At 34.4% G+C, this 21,962-nt stretch overlaps 3 long non-coding RNA genes across 7 annotated transcripts; 1 reads left to right on the forward strand and 2 right to left on the reverse strand.

Annotated features, from left to right (window-relative positions):
• Positions 1-1,301: 1,301 nt before the first annotated feature.
• LOC124896597 lies at positions 1,302-3,462 on the reverse strand. The gene is made up of 2 exons (XR_007052966.1): positions 2,638-3,462; positions 1,302-1,507 (listed from the first exon to the last, which is right to left on the reverse strand). It is a non-coding gene; the product is annotated as an uncharacterized LOC124896597 (long non-coding RNA).
• Positions 1,651-10,565, forward strand: LOC107866278. 5 transcript variants are annotated; one of them, XR_007052962.1, is made up of 8 exons: positions 1,651-2,162; positions 5,643-5,750; positions 5,825-5,936; positions 6,060-6,656; positions 6,764-6,778; positions 6,873-7,031; positions 8,457-8,529; positions 10,337-10,565. It is a non-coding gene; the product is annotated as an uncharacterized LOC107866278 (long non-coding RNA). The 5 variants fall into 5 exon arrangements; XR_007052964.1 differs by having other exon boundaries at positions 6,060-6,133; positions 6,531-7,031; XR_007052961.1 differs by having other exon boundaries at positions 6,060-7,031.
• Positions 10,566-11,210: 645 nt separating this feature from the next.
• On the reverse strand, positions 11,211-21,599 carry LOC124897288. The gene is made up of 2 exons (XR_007054022.1): positions 21,307-21,599; positions 11,211-11,733 (listed from the first exon to the last, which is right to left on the reverse strand). It is a non-coding gene; the product is annotated as an uncharacterized LOC124897288 (long non-coding RNA).
• Between the last annotated feature and the right edge of the window lie 363 nt (positions 21,600-21,962).

Raw genomic sequence — 21,962 nt, forward strand, 5'->3', positions numbered from 1 at the left:
TTTTTATAACTATGTTGAAATAGTTATCCCTTTTCAAGAACTCATACTTAGAATTCGTGTCATTCTTAATTGAAAAGGATATGATGTCTATACATAAGGGTCATTCCTATGTTCTCAAAGGATATAACTAAGGAAATATTTGGGGTTTAGTTTAGACATATGATAAGGTCTATGTAACTGGTAAAAATAGCAGAAGTTATAAAGTTAGTTATTAGAATCTTGGAATCCTATTTTCTACTAGGAATAAATCAAAAAGATCATAGTAGTTATTTTAGGATTGAGAATATAAGTACATTTAATAGTTTAGAGAATATGTTTTATAAGTCAGTCTAAAATAATTTCTCTACTTGATTCCATTTAATACAAACAAAATGTACTAGCACGAGAAGTTAGAACTACATTGTTCTCATAATTAAGATAAATTACATTTAATCTCATGCCACAATCATTCTAATTATTGTCCAAATTCTCGTCTATGATTGTGAATTATAACTTTGACTTATAAGAACCAATAATTCAATCTTTTGTATATAAGCTAAACTCTATACACTAAATCATCTACTTTATAAGTTGAGGACACATATATCACTACTGGAAATTACTCCTATGGCAACGGTTGCAAAACTCTTGCAATATACAACAAAACCATTGTCATAGATCTATCAGAACGGTTAAGAATATGTTCTACATACGGATGTTGTGATAGGGCTATGGCAACGACTTATGTGACAGTTAGATGAAACTATTGCCGTAGATTAACCTATAGCAACAGTTATTTTTTCCTCTTATTAGGACACCTTTTTTCACCTATACAATGATACTAACCATTGCAATAAATTTTATTGCGATGACGTTAATCATTGCTATAGCATCTACTACAACGATTTAATTATTCGATTGCTATGATTTTTTCTTGTCTATTGCAATGATTTATTAGTCTATTACAACATTTTTTATTAGTTGTTATAACTATTTTGTTAAGCCATTGCAACGGTTTCCTAGCCGCTTGCAACGATTATTGATTACATATTGCAACGGTTTTGTTGGTCTTTTGCAATGGTTATTGACTACCTATTGCAACATTTTCTAACACATGCAATAGCTTATTGATCTATTGCAACGATTGTTGCCACATGTTATAACTATCTCAAATACCAATTGCAATAATTTATATTAAATAGTCACTCATACTAATGTAAATTAGCATTTACATACATAATAAATTATAAAACAATATATGCACATCACAAAACATAATCATTCATTAATAATGTCATAATTCAAAATATGCAACAAGCTGGTAATCTAAACCGAAAAGCAAAATGTTAATTAAGTCCAAATGATTAGTTAAATTTTAACATAGTATCAAGTTCGAGTCGCGATAAGTTTCAAGAAATTAAATATTGAAAATATTGATATTAGACCATTTATCAACAATCCAAAAATCTTCTTAAGTAAGATCAATGTCTTCATCACTTTCTTGTATCTCTTTCTTCATTTTGAACACCTATAAGAAGATAATAAATAATCTACATTAGCACTTACATGACAACATATTTCTATTTACATCATACCAAGAAACAACATTTCAAGAAAATCTCTATAATAAAATTCAATAGCTTATATTTAATTTGCAAAGCCTCTGTAGTAACAACGTTTGCACATCAAGAAAGGGGAAAGATGCAGCTATACCTAAATAGACCCCTCACCTCGGGAAAAGCAGCAAAACTCAACAACAAAACAAGTTATAATGCTACCTCCTACAAATACAGATACCAAATAACCCCATGTCATGGTAGTAACTCAACTAGAGATTACAGGAGCTTCATCCCCATCTTTCTTTCATATTTGGTCTGGTGACCAAATCTACAGCTATGTCATTGACCCTTGTAAGGGAAATTGTTATTAGTTTCAATGTTGATTTATGGTTTACCCTGTATGGGGTAAGAAGGGTCCATTAGTTTCTCTCTAAAACAACTTAGCACTTGCACAAATTAATGGGAATCTTTGTAACTGGAATAGGGCATAGTGATCTCTGATTTAGTAGTGTACATACAACTCTGGTGCACTGAGCAAAAGGGATCAGTTTTCAACCCACTCTCAACCATATTAATTGCAGTTGTAGCATATTTCGTCCTGGGTGAAAAGCTCTGCACGGGCAGGTAATCAATCTTCCTATCTTATCATTCAAACGGGAAGGGGAGGGGGTCCAAAGCATTTGTCCCATTCGAGAATATAGGATGGAAGAGGACTTTTAACATTTTTAGCATCATTGGAATGGTAATTGTCATTATTTGACTGTACTTGCATCGAGGGAGGCACTAATGCTGTGTTGGCTTAGGAAATTAGACCAATTGCTTTTTTAGTTGTCTGCAAAGAACAGTGCCTTCTGTATTGTGAAAGGGAGTTGTTGGCACTAGTAAATGCATAAAAATGTATAACTTATCTCCAGGGCAGGCATTTTTTAAGCAAACCAAATCACCATAGATCGAAGTTTCTGTTGGAACAGAGAAACCATCCCAAGCCAACAAAGGTTATTGGTCAAGCTACTTGACTATGACTACACCATTATTTATTAAGTAGGGAAAGGAGAACAAAGCAGTTGATGCCCTTTCCTAAAGAGGAGAACGTACTTACAATGAAGAATTCAGTCGAGTTTAAGGCTTTCTCCGATAAACACAACAAACGAACCTGCAACCACTGCCCAAAGCTTCAATCTGCTAACACTAGCTGGGAGTGGGGACAACATACAAATTTTTTTGATCTTACTATTGATGGTTATTTTATGCAAATCTTCTTCTTATTTCTTGACTGTGATACACAAATGTAACACACTCAGTATAACATTAGTTTATAAGAGAATCAAAAGCATAGCCTTTTCGAATGGGTAGAATAAAGATATACTTTCTTTTTTTTTTGGTGAAAAAACATATTATTTTCTTCTTGTTTGAGTTCATAAGCATATGACAGACAAAAAATATGCCACAATGTTATGGTCCTAAAATAGTCTAAATAGAAAAAAGGACAACAAGAAAGCAAGGCTGAATTTTTTAGATTGGACATCCCACCCATTCTATTTCCATTCATTTTGTTTTGTGCACACGTACGGATGGAAACATATTATTTAATATTTACATGATTAGTTAGTTACATTTCAAGGTCATTTGGTACTAGCGATAAAAGTTAATAATTTCATAATAAAATTTAACTTTCAAGATTCCAACATCAATAGTTCATTCAATAATATAATAAAGTTGACATTTTCAATAACTTTTTTTATAGCACAAGTTCTTTTCACAATCACAGTATGGTGGGTCTCGGATCTCAAGATGAGTTTGATACAAACTCAAATTGGAAAACATAAAATAAACTAGGCTTTTGAATGGGTTCCATCAAAAATTTGCTGAAAATAATAGGAGAAAAAACTGAATATACTTAATTTTTAATGAAATAAACCTAAAACCTAACAGCAACACATAATACTAAAAAGTAAATCAACACATAAACCTTTAAGAAAATAACGGAAACATTATTCAGAGCTTCAACCATGTCAAAGGAAATCTTTATCCCTTTTTACACTTAGTCCACAACATTACCCAAATAAAAAACTGGAGTAACCTTAGGAGACCTCACTCAGATGCATGGTAATAGGGGAAATCATCCAACACAAATTGGAAGTTGAGTTGAATTTTATGTTTTCCACATGTTTTTTTCCAATTGTTTTATGTTATCCAAGCCATATCAAAGGATTAGACAAGGTAATATCTATGGACATGTTACTAGAAGATTGGTGGTATATTCTTTTTAAACCTTATTTTAGTCTCCAAATATTATCTAATATTGAATGTTCTAGTACATATTTATGTTGTTCTTTTTTTCTGTTGGCAACAGTATATGTTCCTTAAAAGATACATAGACGGTGCATTTTTGTCAGTTTGCATGTATCTCGGCTAATTTACAAGTTCCCGCTACATTAATACTCGTAAATCTATTTACAGCTACAACTACATTAGTGCAATTAGTAGAAAAGAAAAAGAAAAGTTAAAAAAAGAAAATTTCTTGTTTTGAGGAAAAATAAAAGAACACAGCTACATTAGTGCAATTAAATGACCACATTGACAAATTAAATGGATAAAATGTAGAATGAAGAAAAGAGAAACTTACAATGAAGAATTCTGCTGAGATTGAGGTTTTCTACAATGAATACGACAAATGCACCAGCAGCCAGTACCCAACAAAATGTACCTGCAGCCATAATTTCAAGAATGATGCACAACAAAATGATGTTGATACATAAGTTACAACTATATATCAACTAGAAAACAAACAAAGTTCATGAGTAATCCTTGTGTTAGTATAACTAACTGCAACTGAATTCAGAAGCAATTTAGTTTACCTGGTTAACTGTATGCTTAAGCCTACACTACCAAAAATTACCCCTATTGCAACGAACTTTTTTGCAAGGGTTCCAAAAGCGTTGCAATAGACCCTCTATTGCAACGGTTACAACCGTTACAACAAAAAATTGTTCTAGTAAAACTATTTTAAAATATAACTGTTTCCATTGTTGAAGAACCGTTATAATAGAGTGTCTTATGGCAACGGTTGTACGAACCGTTGCCATAGAATCATCTATGGCAACGCTTTATTGAATAAAAAAAACTATTGCAACGGTATAACTATTCCCACCAAAAAATTTTACTAAGTTCGCCAACAAAAACCCTTTATTCTCCAATCCGCCAAAAAAACCCTTTCATCACTTTTCATCTAGCATACTCCAATCCACCAAAAAAATTCACTAAGTCCGATCTGCCACTGCTTCGACCACCATTCTTCTCTGATTGTACCACTACTCCGACCACCGTACCTTGATTTCAATGTTGCTCTAGCCACCATTTTGAGTAGGAATATGTATTTGAATCCCAAGTTGGGTGGCGCTGGGGTTGGAGGTGGGTTGGTGTCTTAGTACCTATCAATTTTAGGTACAGTTTCTGTTTTCGCATTATATTTTGGGTATTTTTGGCTCTAGGTTAGAAACAAACAAAAATGGTTATGGATTGAGAAGGAGGATCCTCCGGATCTTGTTACTATTTTGGTACCTCCACAGGTTCTGGACTGATCTTTAAGGACAAATATTACTATGGTTTCTTCAATGCAGCACTAAAATTGCCTGCTCATTTTAAATTCGAAGTTGTTGTTGCCTTTTATGTAAGTTTCATTCATGCCCCCATAACTTCATCTTTTATATAATTGTGCAGTCTTATTCAACATTGACACATTTTGATTAATTTTATGGGATATATTTGTTACTTTCCATCAGTACATGTACCAAATAACTCTGTAGGCTTGGATGGATAAGGAAAAAACAACAACAAATATCTTAATATCTTTTCCTCTAGTGTGATTGATTTGAAAATGAGATTTCATAGTTCTCAATTCACACCACGCATGCCCCATAACTAGTACAATTTCGGTATTAAACTCTGCAAATTATGTATAGTTTAATATCAGAAATCAAATGTTGTATGTATGACTAATTAATCTCCACATAACTGGAAATCTGATTGATTTCTTTTTCACTGAATTATTAACCTTTATTGTAAAGAATCATATAACTGTAACGGTTTTAAAATCCATTTCAGAATATTGGCGTACATTATGATACGCGGAATTTAGGAGTTCTAAGTCCAGTCACGTTGAGCAGTCTCAATGTGGGGTCAAGAGACTTGGCAAAAAAAAGGTCCTACAAGGTTAGTTCATATAACTATTAGAATGAAATGTAGAGTGTCAATGCTTGAATAATTGATGATTTTCTTATTCATAGGTTGGTCTAAAAGGCGAATCGCTAAGTCTTCACACCTTAAGTGGCAGTTCTTCTGTTGACTGGGTTCAAGGTTCACTTGTGGCTCAAAAAACAACCCCTGACTTGGTACAAGGTATTTTTCAAGACGCTTATAATTTCAACTACTACATATAGACGTGTTTATATCAATCTCAAGATGTTTCCTAACATGTTGTAGCGCGACAGCGCATAGTTAATAGATTAATACATTTTCCAGGCAACATTTAACTCGCCTGGAGGATTCAACGAGAAGAAATATCATACTAATTATGGATAACCTTCTCAAAGATGGTAAGTGATATCCATAATTCGTACAACACTTAGTGAAGTTAGTACTAGATCAACTTTCTGTGGAGAATTTCACACGACAACTCAATCCAATGTTCCATACTCAAGACTTCGCAAAATTGGTAATTTTAGGTATCATGTCCCGTGATCGAGGCTGAAACCAAGTGGAAACCTGTTGGTAGTATTTGAAGAATGGTGTGGTAATCAAATAGGAATTTCTTTAGTAAGAATATCAAGATAAAAAGTTTGATTCTGGATGTGACAGTGTCTTGTGGTGTGGCTGTTAGGTAGTGGTGGAGCCTTTTTATGCTAAGGGGTGTCAATTGACACTCGTTCCTTGGATACATTGTTTAGTTAGTTTAAGTTTTTAGTTTTCAAGTATGACATACTTTTTGTGTAGAGAAGAGAAGTACCATGAACCAGAATACTGGAAATTTGATGAGGAGGGAAATCAGTATTTTAGGTATGCAACTGGACAAATATATGCGATCTCTAAGGATTTGACTACCTACACATCAATCAATGGGTACACCTTTTGCTTTATAAGTTTTTTCTTAAGCTTTCAGTTTAATGCATATCCATGTGCTTTACTGGTTACAATCTACTATTTATTCATAAAGAATTTCTCGTCAGGCACATTCTCCATAGGTATGCAAATGAAGATGTTTCTCTTGGATCTTAGTTTATTGGGCTTGATGTTGAACATATTGATGAATGAAGTTTGTGTTGTGGAACACCCCAGGTAAGACGCTAATGCCTATGACATACTTGGAAAAATAGGAGGTTTGAAGGTAGGGAGCGGAAGTAGGTCACCACAGTACAAGGAAGCTGGCCTCTCCACTAGATGGGTCTCTCTGCTCTACATTGCCTACTTTTTCTTAGGTGTTTTTGTTGTCAACAGGTACACTACCAACCATTTCCCTCCTTTCTATTGAAAAATCCTATCTTTTTTACTAATAATGTTATCAAGCTCGACTTTTTGAAACTCGGGCTGAAACCAGGTTAATAAATACTTAGCACATTCCAGGAAAAAAATAAGAATATATCTGCATTTTGTTCAACTGTTGCTGGGTGCCATCTCAGAATGATATATGTACACAATGGATTAGTATATTAAGGTTGTGCAACGACCTTCTTCTGTCTAACTTGGATTAACTAAATTGTATTTCTTCCACAAAATATAAAGCTACTTATAAGGTTCAGAATGTTACTGTCAAACCTGCCTTAGTGAGACCAGAGTCTAATTTTTAAGGTATAATATGGACCCGTGGTCTGTCTTTAAAACTAGATATGTTATATAGTGGTGAACTCGTTAGTGGTGCGCCCATATTCTAGAAATCCTATGAGAGAGCTCGTTAGCTTTGACTAATTTGGTTGAAGCCGTTGGCATATTCAGAGATCCTTCAAGTCATAAACTTGCATATTCAATATCTTTTGATGTGTCAATTTTCAAGATTCCATAAGCATATAATTTAAATGGACATGTCTTTGAAGATTCCATTTGTTATTTGATTCCATAACTTCATGGCTTTCCATGTATTGCAAATGCGTATATTTGTTAATCTATAAGAGGGACATCCTACATCTTATTTGGTGTTGATAGTTACTATGTGTAAATTGATAGTATTGCTACGTTGTTGTATTCTACGTATAATGTTAAAATTCTGTGTAAGTTTCTTGCAACATCTTGTAAGTTTCTTGCAACATCTTGTAAGCCTTTGACAACACATTGAGTTACTTTTTCTTAGGTTATTGACAGTTGCTCGTCCTGTTAGAATAGTGAACGATGCTTTATCTGTGGAATGTATGTCATAGGAACTTCATCCTGTTCTTGAGTGCGAGAAAAAGGCAAGTCAGTAGGAACGTGGTATTTTAGGCTTCATAGTCTTACAAAATAAGTAGATAAACTGATTCCCGGGTTGGTTGATGTTAATGCACGATACTTCTCTGGTAGCAGGAGATATTCTCTTCCAAGTTTCTAAAACACACGATGTAATCATGTTTTTTGTGCCCTCCCTTCAGTGTATAGGTTCTAAGCTAGTGATTATATTCATTAAAAGGAGAATTAAGTTTTGACTCTCACCTTTAATTCTGCTTAATAATCCGATATCATTGTGTGCCACAAAAATTTTAGGGGATTGGACAAAATAATATTTTCTCTGCAAATAAAGCTTGCTGCCGCTAGAGCTGCTAAAACAGAAAATGAAGAAATATCTACTCCTGATAGGAAACCAGTAATTGAGTCTTTGAATAACCGTTCTAAGGATTTCTTTGTATTGGGAATCATTACTGTTTTGTATTAATAATAGACTGAGATGATGACCAGGGCAACCCCAGGTGGAGTCTTAGATCATGCTATAGATGCTGAGGATGCACAACATAATAATTTTTTTCGACTGGTAAGTTCTCTGTTATAGTGCATATCAGGTAGAAGTATTAATGCTTATAAGATAATAAAAGGTCCACACTAATTAGGACAGTACAACATGAACTACATAAAATCGAGCTAACTCGGGCCACCTATAAGATATTTCATTATCCATGTTTCACCATTTGATCACGTCTCTATCCGATATTTATAAATTTAGGTTCTCTATGTTTATACTTGCATATAAATCTCTAAGAAGATTTGAGTCCTAGCGAACATTGGACCTAAGTAGTACAAATATGACTAGATCATTGGTGATATTTCCCTCTGTGCGAGCTTGCTTTTGTGTCCAAGACTTGCTATTTTGTTCAATTTTAATCACCGTGAATGTAACAATGGTTAACTTCTAATTTATGTGAATGTATGCCTTGGTGATTATTGATGATACCTATTTGTATAGGTAAGATGTATTGACTTTGTTGTGTTACAGAAATCTGTTTTATCCTTTTTTGTTTTGGATAAGTAGGAACTGTCTTATCCAACCATCAACTTTAATAAGTACCAAAATTTTGACCATAAATTGCTTTGCTCATGTAGTTAACTTTGTGACTCACTTCCATGTCCAACTACCTAAGTATTGGATGTGAGATGTTCTTAATTGCTGATACTTAACATGATGCACTTGGAGCTGTTGAAAACTCCACAAGCCTAGCACTCACCTTCCGTAGTAGATTGTCACAAATCAGAGTTAAGACTAGAGTTCAATTTATATTTTACTATAGATAAAAATGGGTTAAAAGTAAGAAATAACTGGATGTTCTGGTATGAATGATATTTTATCTTTTGAAAGGGAATCATAAAGATAGAATTTGGACATCAAATTTGAAAATCTCTTCGAAAATTTCTTTTAAATGTTCTGTAGAGTTGTCCCAAAATTGTTTTTGATCAGTAATACAAAATTGTATTGTAACTAGAAAATGAATTCAAACTTCTGAATAGAAAATCAAAGCTGAAAATTAATGTAACTTCACCCATACTTTACACCATCTGACCATGAGACATTACACTGGAAATAAGACTTATTTGGTTGTGCAACCTGAACTCACCTCAGCCCCTCTTATGTTTCATTCTGCAGTCACTTTTACTAATACATAAACATAAGTGTTACTTTTTAGATATAGAATTTAAGTTACAAATCTTCGAGGTCGGGTCTTTCTTTCTCTGGAAATATCTATAACATTGAAGTTGGTTTACATATTCCAACATGTTAAATTAGATATCTAAGGCTAAGTTTTCTATGCTGGTCCATTTTTTCTCTTTAAAATTCCGTTGGTTCCACTCTTTTGTTCATCAGTGAACAAGAAAGGTAGATTTTTTTTCAAGATGATTGATACCTGATAAACAATATATCTGTTTGATATTGCAAAAGTCTTATACCCTCCTTTTCCTTGTGCCAGTCTAATGTGATGTTTTTGTCAATTAAACAAATCTGATGTTCTAGGACAGTTCATGCCTTTGGTTGGGATGGATTGGTCACAAATAGGTGTTGCACATCTCTTTTCGGCTATCAAGGTCCTCAGACTTCATTTGTTTTCTCTTCTTCCCTTCTTTTGTGGCATATTATTCAAACTTCTTGCTGCTTCTGCTAATTTTGTAGTTCTGGCAAGTTATCTGTCATTATATACCAGTTTTTCTTGTACTAATTTGTATAAATAATTTATTCATTTGCTATTAAGATTGTTTATGTTCTATTTATAGGTGTTCTTCTATGTTTCAATTTAAAATTAAATATGTTGTCATTTAAGTGCTAATTGAGATTATTTTTTCTCTTTTTATAGATGTTCAAAATGAAGGAGGAGATGAAGAAAGTGACGAAGAAATTGACCTTACTTGAGAAAATTTACAAATTATTGAATTTTGTGAAACTTATCGCCACTCAAACTTGATACTTTATGGGAAAACTAATGACCGTTGGACTTTAACATTTTTCTTTTGGATTTAGATTACTAGTTTGTTGGATATTTTAATTTGAATTATTATTAATCAAAGATTTTGTTGTGATGTGCATATATAACTGTGTATTAATATAATTCTCTCTCTATATATATATCAATTGGTATTTGAACTAGCTGCAATAATAGGTGGCAAAAAATATTGCAAAAGATTCAAAAATTGTTGCAATAGGTGTCAAAAATCATTGCCATAGGTAGTGAAAAACTGTTGCAATAGGGTTATTGCAACACTTTTTTGTCGTTGCAATAAAGTCTATTGCAACGATTATTCACCGTTGCAAAACAGTCTATTGCAACATCTCTCATCAGTTGCAATACAGTCTATTGCAACAGTTAGAAACTGTTGCAATAGATTATATTGCAACTGTGAAGAATCGTTGCAATAGATAATTTGAACTGTCTCAATAGGAGTTACAAAAACCGTTGCAATAGATAGACCTATTACAAAGATTTTTGTAACCATTGCAAAAGTTGTTGTGATAGGTCTATCCCAATGCCCACATATGCAACGCATATAAAACCGTTGCAGTAGCTCTATGGAAACTGTTTTAATATCTATTGCAATGGTTTTTGAACCATTGCCATAGGGGTAATTTCTGGCAGTGCTAACATTTGTATTCTTTAAGTCTGAAGTTGCCCTGTCCACCTATTGAGAAGTCAAACCATATATATCTTTAGCTATGATTCTTTCCGTATCAAATATTAAATAAAACAATTAGATTACAGCACAGGTCTGCTCATTCTAGTTTAAGACAAACAACTCTCAACTCCACAACAAGTGGCTAATCCAAGTGATCAATTTCCTATAGCTCAAGTCCAAAAATTTAGCTTTTCTTCATGCCAAAAATTCAGATAGATGGCTTTTGTAACAACCCGAGACTACCCCCTAGTCTTCACACGGTGCTTGCAACCCCAATAATACTGAAATAATTGCGGAATAATAGGCTAAATTACATATGGTTCAAAACATCTAAAATACTGATAATGAATAATAACATCTGAATCTGAACTACTGTCTGAAAATCTAGTCTGAAAAGCCTCTAACTAAAACTGTCTGAAAGTGGAGTTGATAGAATAATCCCTCAACTAACTCCATCTCTAAAATACTGCTAAGCTGAAGTACTAAAATAAAATCATATCATCGACTGATGAGGACTCACTGCTAAATTGGCTACTGCTGGCTGAATTTGGCTAACCGCGGTCAGGAACCAGAGTGTCTGAACCTAAGATATAAAATATCATAGCATAAGAAATGGGTATGCGATCAGTACGTAGGAATGTACTGGTATGCTAAATGAGGTAAGGTTAAATGCATGGGTTCATATGTATGAACAATAACTAACTGAATTATATGCAAGAGCTGGATTAGCAGACATGGAAGATCTCTAACTACTGAACATATTGTGCATACAGTAACTAAGTATACTAGAACTGAATCTGATAACTGATAACTGAATATACTGATAATCTGAGATCACTGATAATTTGAATTACTGATAACTGAATGACTGTATCTGACCGTCCTGATTTTGTAGAACTAAACAGAGTTATATTCTAAAGACTGAGACTGAAACTGAACTTGAAAGAGTTCCCACTTAACCGACATGCCCCTGAGTAAGATAAGTGGGGTCCAACCTGTAACCCTAGTTAGAAGGGTACTAGTACCATACCATGGGGAAAGACACTGCTCTGGTACAAGCCTATCTGATGGGTGACCCTGAACAGAAAGTCAAGCCTAATATGATGGGTGAACCCTGGGAGGTAGCCAAGCCTTAATCTGACGGGTGACACCTCTCATCCTACACTGGATACGTAGTTCTGTAGTGTGAGACTGCTACTAACGACTCTGTCTACCTGAAAGGAGAAGTCATCACCTCCACACTCACTAGGTACTAGTTCCTACTCCCAACTGAAATACACTGAACTGAGTATACTGAATTGGACTAGACTAATACTAAGATTACTGAGTTTTCCTAAGTTCTGTAACTGACTAAATTCTACTGAGGTCTATAACTGACTAAGAATACTACTGATCGTGACATGACTGATACTATTCTATTACTGGCACTATCTCTAGGTAAACAACTAAATTATCAGGTATTAAATACCCCCAGGACTTGATAACATAAATAGTAAAGCAAAGCATCATCTTGAATAACATAACAATGTTCACTTGGGCATAATTCATTCATCAAGACATTTCATCAAACATATGTAATGCATTAACTTTTACATAGATAGGAAATACATGTTAGCATGCTATAATGGCATTATTTCATTCTCATAGACAATTTATCAAACAAATAAGAAGCATACTTGTTTCATTAAGTCATAAACACTTAGAGTTAACATGGTTACAATAATCAACTTGCAAATTAAAGGTTTTATCATGAATATCATGTAATTCAACACATACTAGAATCAATTCTTGGAACATGTAATCTAAATCATGGATTAAAACTCAACAACACCATGAACATGAATTCAATCTAATTCAAACATGAAAATCATATATCATAAATCTTGTATTTCGGAAAAAGGATTATTGGGCTCCATGGAAGGTAAAGATACATGGATGAACATCTAACATACCTTAATTCGTGAGATTTTCTTGGAGTTCTTGGAGAGATTCTTCGGATTGACCTTGATTCTTGAGAGCTAGGGTTTGTTTTCTTGAGAGAGAAATACCTTTTGATTTTGGGGGAAAGTGAATAATGAAGGGTTTAAATATTTTTTAGGCTTAAATCCCACATCTGGGCAGAATAAAATCATTGGAAAAGACTAATTTAACCCTCGGTGCAACTTTATTTTTTTATGAAATTTTTCCAATCTGGACCCTTGGAGCGACGCGGCGCTATCGCGTTGTGTCACTGGAAAATGACAACTAGGAAATTGCATGGTGGCATGATGAGGTGGTATCGCATTGCCCCTTTGTTTGTGAACTGAAAGTGCATCGCGACACGGTGGAATCGCATTGGTACACTGGAAATTGACAATTGTGAACTATGTCTATGGCGCGACATGCCAATATCACGGAGCAACACTAGAAATTGACCATTGCTATTTTGACACACTCCGCGACGTACTACTGGCCTGAATGACAATGTTTAATGACTGAAACTTAAAATTGTCATAACTTCTTATTCGATTGTCAGATTTATGCAAATTTTATATCGTTGGAAAGCTAATTGAATTTCCTACACAATGGAAGGATCTAATCTAAAATTTATTGAGTAGTCGAAAAATTTTATTTAGGATAACCCAGAGGGTTTATCTAGGCTAGGGAAAAATAGGGTATTGCAATATCTCCCCTTTGGGAACATTCATCCTCGAATATGGATAGTTAAGCTGAGAGAGTACGGACATAATGAGTTTACATACTAAAATAGACATACACAAGTGAATCATGATTACATGACTGGTCTGATAGACTGAACTTACATACTGAACATGCATATCTGATGCATGATTACATGGCTAATATCTATTTATAAAATACATGACTTACATGAGGATTATATGAGATGGTAACTGATACCAAGTTTGTAATGGTACTGAATATGGGTCTGAGTAGGTTTAAGGAAGACTGTGATGATATACGATACACTATCTAACTAAAGGACGACTGAATAACTTCTACACACTACTGAGGCCTGAGGAACATATGGCATAAACTGAACTTCACAAACCATTTAGAGTGTAACATGAGTCATGAGAATTGAGCATACTGGGAAATATGAATATGTGTATCATGAAATGCATAACCTGAGTTTGGAATTTCTGAACTTGTGGAACCTGATTCATACTACAAAGTGAACTGAAACTCCTTATACTAGGAACTGTAAGCATGCATGGTCTGCTACCATGTACTATACTACCATCTCCTCCTTAGCTTAAAGTCGTCGTTCTATGTCTGTAGGTCACTAAATCAATAACCCTACTACTGTTTCAGGGTTTAACCTTGGTATAGACTGCTATGTAAGAAATTACAAAAGATAGAGAAGCTCATGGATCTAATAAGGCATAAACATATAAGTGGGAGGTTTGTAACTTACCAGTTACCACATCAAGAGGACTTTCCTGATCCTATCGGGATTGAAGTGCATAAAATATATTTAGACGCTGACTGTGGGTGGCACTGGAAGAGGAGCCCTACTGATTTGGGCGACTGGACTGAACTGGTGACTGATGAGACTAACCTTGAAAGGTCATATGCCTACCTCTATGAGTAGCTACTCGATACTCCCTGAGCGTATGACCCAGTTTCCCACAGCCATAACAAACATTACTTCCAGCCTTACACTTTCCCTGATGGTTTTACCATACTCTCCGCAAAATGGATTAGTACAACCATTTCTTAAGCTATCTTGGGTCATCGGTACACTGGCTGAGAATGGAGCTGGAACTGAAGACTTTGGATGAAACTGAGAATGGTTACCCCCATATGACTTAGGCTGATTGAAATTAAAGCTACCTGTTCTTGCCCTCTTGTTTTTCCTCTCCTTATTCTTAAGTTTCTGCTCTTCAATCAGTTGAGCATGGACCATAAGCCTAGATATTTCTATCTCTTTAATCAACATCGATGTTCTGCATTCCTTAACAACACGATATGACACCCCAGATACAAAAGTACTCATTCTGGACCTTATCTGCTACTACATGGGGAGCATACTTGGCTAACTAAGTAAACTTGAGGGAATACATTTTTTCACTCATACTACCTTGCTTGAGATTAATGAACTCTAATACTTTGGCTTCTCTCACCTCTAAGGGAAAGAATCTATTGAGGAAGGCAGTAGCAAACCTTTCCCACTCTATGGGCCCTGCATCTGTACCCATGTCTACCTTCTACTACTTAAACCACGTATGGGCTACATCTTCTAAACCTGATTGAGGAACTCTTATGGATCCTCTTCTAACTTAGATCCTGTAAAGGAAGGAGGATTTATTTAGGTAAAGAACTGAATCCTGGTTGCAACAGTACTTTCTAGTGGGTTGGCTAAAATAGCAGCTGGCCGTTTATTCTGGGATATGACTAAATTGGCTAGATTAGTAAATGCAGCTCTAAATTCTGCGTAAGAGACATGTTCGTCCAGGGGATCTACCTGAATGGGCTGACTAGTTTCTGTTTCTTCTTTCGTTAGTCCTTTTGGGAGGCATGTTCTATAAACAAAAGGAAAAAGTGGATTAGACTGAGAGATTAACTTGAGCTCATGCTCACTTGCACAACATAAATACTGAAAGTAGGAAAACTTTTCCTAAAACATCTCATAGCCTCCTATCCAAAAGTGTGACGCGCTACACACCCATGCACAAGACTCTACGTGATATAGCTTTTTAGAATCCGTTGGACACTATTGAACCTTAGGTTCTGATACCAAGTTTATAACGACCCGATACTACACCCTAGTCATCACACGGTGCTTGTATCCCCGAAGGATCACAAGCTAACCCATGAATGATATCTATTGTGAGCACTGAATAATAATACTAAAATAATTAGGGAATAATAGGCTGAAATGCCATGAGGTTCAAAATATCTAAACTACTGATAATGAATAATAACATCTAAATCTGAAATACAGTCTAAAAATCTAGTTTGAAAAGCCTCTAACTGAAACTGTCTGAAAGTGGAGTTGATGGGATGATCCCCTAACTAAATCCATCTACTAAAATACTGCTAAGCTGAAGTACTAAAATAAAAGCATATCTTGATATATGAGGACTCACTGCTAAATTTGCTACTGCTGGGTGAATCAGGCTAAGCACGATCAAGAACCAGAGCGTTTGATCCTATGATATGAAACATCATAGTGTAAGAAACGAGTATGCAATCAATACGTAGGAATGTACTGGTATGCTAAATGAGATAAGGCAAAATACATGGGTTCATATACATGAACAATAACTAACTAAATGATATGCAAGATATCGATTAGTAGACATGGAGGATATGTAACTACTGAACATACTGTGCATACTGTAACTGAGTATACTAGAACTGAATCTAATAATTGATAACTAAATATACTGATAATTTGAGATCACTAAAAATCTGATTTACTGATAACTGAGAGATTATATCTAACAGTTCTGATTCTGTAGAATTGAACTGAGTTCTATTTTGAAGACTGAGATTGGAACTGAAATTGTGGAAGTTCTCACTTAACCGACATTCCCCTAAGTAAACCCTATTTGGAAGGGTGCTAGTACCATGCCACGGGTAAACACATTATTATGGTCAAGCCTATCTAATGGGTGACCCTGAACAGAAAGTCAAGCCTAATTTGAAGGATGACCCCTAAGAGGTAGCCAAGCCTTAATCTAATGGGTGACTCCTCTCATCCTACGCTGGCTATGTAGTTCTGTAGTGTGAGACTACTACTAATGACTCAATCTTCCTGACGAGAGAAGTCTTCACTTCCACCCTCGCTTGGTACTAGTTCCTACTCCTAACTAAAAGACACTGAATTGAGTATACTGAATAGGACTGGATTGATACTGAGATTACTGAGTTTTTCGAAGTTTTATAACTGCCTGAATTCTACTGACTGAGAGTACTACTAATCATGACATGATAGATACTATTATGTCATTGCCACTAGCTCTAGGTAAACAGCTAAATTATCGGGTATTAAATACCCCTAGGACTCGATAACATGAAAAGTAAAGCAAAGCATTATCTTGAATAACATAACAATGTTCACTTGGGCATAATTCATTCACAGAGACATTCCATCAAACACTTGTAATGCATTAACTTGTACATGGATGGGGAATATATGTTAGCATGCTATAATGGCATTATTTCATTCTCATAGACAATTTATCAAACACATAAGAAGCATACTTGGTTCATTAAGTTATAAACACTTAGAGTTAACATGGTTACAACAATCAACTTGCAAATTGAAGGGTTTATCATGAATATCATGAAATTCAACACATACTAGAATCAATTCTTGGAATTTGTAATCTAAATCATAGATTAAAACTCAAAAAACACCATGAACATAAATTCAAGATAATTCATAAATGGAAATCATAAATCATAAATCTTATATTTTGGAAAAAGGATTCTTAGGCTCCATGGAAGGTAAGGATCCATGGATGAACATCTAACATACCTTAATTCATGAGATTCTTGGAGTTCTTGGAGAGATTCTTCGAATTGACCTTGATTCTTGAGAGCTAGGGTTTGTTTTCTTGAGAGAGAAATACCTTTTGATTTTAGGGGAAAGTGAATAATAAAGGGTTTAAATGATTTTAGGGCTTAAATCTCACATCTGGGCAGAATAAAATCATAGGAAAAGACTGATTTAACCCCGGGTGCAACTTTAATTATTTGTGAAATTTTCTCAATTTGGACCCTTAGCACGACACAGCACTATCACATTGTGTCACTGGAAAATGACAACTGGGAAATTGCATGGTTGCGCGACGCGGTGGTATCGCATTACCACTTTGTTTGTGAACTAGAAGTGCATCACAACTCGGTGGAATTGCGTTGGTACACTGGAAATTGATAGTTGTGAACTGGGTCTACGGCGCAACGTGCCAATATCACGGAGAAACACTAGAAATTGACAATTTCTATATTGACACACTCCGCGATGCGCTACTGGCCTGAATGACGATGTTTAATGACTGAAACTTAAAATCGCTATAAATTCTTACTCGGTTGTCGGATTTAGGAAAATTGTATATCGTTGGAAACCTAATTGAATTTCCAACGTAATAACAGGTTCTAATCTAAAAATTATTGAGTAATCTAAAAAAATTATTTAGGATAACCCATGTATTGAGGGTTAATCTTGGCTAGGGAAATATGGGGTATTACAGTAGTTGTGGATGTTGATTTAATGGGAATAGAAAAACACCTCACATAATAAACCTAAACCTACCTCAATTTAAAGAAGCCTAATTTTAGTTATGACTGATAATACCAAAAAAAAACTCTTTTTCAAATGGGAAGACGTAAAATAATTGGTTTTACTGCTTACTACTTATCCATGTATCTCGAAACTCCAGTTGTTCTTGGTCATTGTTGTTCAAAGAGAAGATAGACCATTAACTATATCTGTAGAAAATTAAAATCACCACTAGATGATTGTATACTGGAGTTCTATCAAGTGTCACGTAAGGTAGTAATATGGAAAGCAGTTACCTGAAACTGGGATCGCGCAACCTAAAAAGGTTTCATTTAAATACATTATTCCCAATAGATATAAAAATAACTTATCACACCCTAGAGTAATGCATAATTCTCTCAAAACTCCCAAAACCCCTATTTTCAATAGAGATAAAACAAACTTATCACACCCCTATCATGTACAACTAAAGGTAAATGCGGCAAGAATACTTGCTCTCCTCTGGCAGAGCTTCCATTTTTCTACTGATACACATTTTCCTGATATGAAGCTTAGCAAGAAGTTTAAAACTATCCATGAGGATTACCTTTCGACGATGGTGATATACAATGCTTCATGTGGGTGGCTCAAATAAAGAAATGGACGGTTCACTATAAGTTACCTGCAGTCAATTGTGATACATATTTGTGTGGTATGTATGGGAGATATAACAAATATAATGAACCTATTTGTGCATGTTTGGAGAAGTTTGTAGATAAATATCTACAATATGGGAAAAGGGTAATTGGATAGAAGGGTGTGTTCGGAGGACACCCTTAGATTGCTATAGGGAACATGTATTTCTAAGATATTCTAAAATCAAGTTGCCAAATACTAAGGACTCTCAGTACAATAAAACAATGACACTCAAAGAGTGTAGAAAAGTATGCTCCAGGAATTGCTCTTGCACAGCTTATTCAAGTCTAGATATAAGCTATGGAGATCAAGGTTGCTTATTATGGTATGGGGAATTAATTGACATCAGAAAACTTCCCGAAAGAGGAATAGATATTTTCATCAAGATGGATCCTTCAGAGCAAGTTAAGAACTTGTTTATGAAATTTCACCTGAAGAATTTCTTAACTTAGTTTTCACCAGACAAGATGGTACTATGAAAAGTTAGAGGTGTGTCTTTATTTACAGTGGCTAACTCAAAAAAATTGACTGTAGAATCTGAGGTAGGTTCAATAAGAAAAAAGGAAAAGATACTCACAGTTAGTTTCTCATTATTCACGGAAACAATTCTGTTGATCCTGATTTGGTTGTGGTAAAGATGGAAAAAAAAGAAACTGAAATTTAGAGACGATATAGAGTTTCCACTGTTACTATTTTCAACAATAGAAAGATCCACAAAAAACTTTTTATTCAATCAGAAGATTGGAGAGGGTGGAGTTGGACCTATTTTCAAGGTATACAATGTAAATTTGTTGGAAGGGTAACTAGTTTATGCTCAAGATCAGAGTATTAGAGATTATTTTCGATCTGCAATATTCTCGTCTTTGTAAAACCTATGTTCTAATATAATACATTTTCTATTTCTAGGGAGTGCTGGAAGAGGGACAAGAAATTGCAATAAAGAGGTTGTCAAGGACTTCCATGCAGGGACTTGATGAATACAAGAACAAAGTTATCTATATTTCCAAGCTTCAACACCAAAATCCTATGAGACTTTTGGGTTGCTGCATCCAAGGAGAAGAAAAGATGTTGATCTATGAATACATGCCTAACAAAAGCCTGGATTTATACATATTTGGTTTTGATATCTGACCTATTACAGAAGCTAAGATGATTTGATACTATGATCTATTATTCAAAACATTAATGAAGCTACTAATAAGAAAACTTACTTTATAGATAAAACAAAGAGTAAATTACTTGATTGGCCAAAGTGGTTTGACATCATTAATGGAATCGCTCACAGGTTATCATATCTTCATCAAGACTCTCAACTACGAATTATCCATAGAGACCATAAAGCAAGCAATATTTTGCTAGATAAAGATATCAGACTTTGGCATGGCTAAAAGTGTAAAACTCAACCCATACAACTGGTAAAACTTAACTCAATCCAAGTACAACTATCCTATAAGAAAATTACCATTACCAACAACAAGGACAACGAATCTATGAAACATCCATCAAACACAACATAAATAAGTATAGAGGGAGGAAAGAACAAACAGTCAAGAAAAAAATCAAAAGGGGTCCAAAAGATAAAAATCCCGAAATACGATGTAGGGTTATTTTATTCTATGTTTTGTTAGAAGTATTAGCTAGTCCCAAGATTAATTATCCCATCATTTATATTATAATGATGTGACAAGTTATCCCATGGGATATCCCAATCCATGGGATAATTTTTTCTATCCCATTCCCAACTAAACGACCCCTAAAAACATATATCACTCCAGCCGAAGTTGCTCTAAAAATTGTTCAAATTCATTTTCAGTATGCGAAAAATGCCAAGAAGGTTGGTAATAGAGGGAGTATTTTACAAGGATAATTGCAAATAATTGTACTACTCCTATATCACAACAAATATCAAAAATTTAACACTAATAACATAAATTGATCAGTCGTATTTACTCCTAAATTGTTCAAATTAACTTTCAATGGGCGAAAAATGCCAAACAAGCTATTACAATAGGGTTGTGAAACTAAAAGTACTCCTATATCTTCAGAATATCTAAAATTATCATTAAAACATAAACTACTCCCAAAATTTGTTCAAATAAACTTTTAGTAAGCGAAAAACACCAATCTTACCTCAAAATCGTCAATTAGAAGTATACATTAACCTTAAAATCCATAAATTCAAGCTTAGTTCTAAAACAACAAAGATTTCTAAAGAAACAATGCTAAAAAAATATTGAAATGCCAACTCACCGGAGCTCCGATCATTGTTAACTTTTTCGTCTCCTTTTCGGCTGCGATTAATTCATCGGACAACGCTGAAATGCCAAAATACTAAGTCATAAATTTTGATTCATCGGTCACCGAACAGTAATAATGGTTACTGCTAATCTAAAGCTTCCCTTCAAATCTAAATTTACAATCTATTCTCAATTAGACAATGAGATACTACTACGACAACTTGAGGAAGCATGAGGTGATTCTTCAATTAGACTTTCTGGCTCGATTAGCCACTTTTTGGGATCCCATAAATAATTAATGATCAATTATTGAGATAGGGTTTTAGGGTTTTTAATGAGAAAAAAATAGGGGTTTTTTATATATGTTTTATTGAGAAAGGAAAAAAATGTTCTTCTGGCATATGTTGTATTGATAATTTTGGTAGAGTTAATGAAATATTATGGATGAAACTAATAAGAAATGAAATAGATGATTTTCCTCTTTACGGCCCCGTTTTGCCATGAAAATTACCTTTTTCCAGAGTTGGAGTTTGAGTTGAATATGAAGATGAAGCTGAAGTTAAAGTTAAAGTTAAATTTGAAGTTGGAGTTGGAGTTATGTTTCCTATAAATATAAATTAAAGTTGTTTTTGAAATTTTGTGAGAGAAGTATGAATGAAAAAAGTGAAA

Source organism: Capsicum annuum, chromosome 3 (assembly GCF_002878395.1).
Source record: "Capsicum annuum cultivar UCD-10X-F1 chromosome 3, UCD10Xv1.1, whole genome shotgun sequence".
Taxonomy (NCBI): domain Eukaryota; kingdom Viridiplantae; phylum Streptophyta; class Magnoliopsida; order Solanales; family Solanaceae; genus Capsicum; species Capsicum annuum.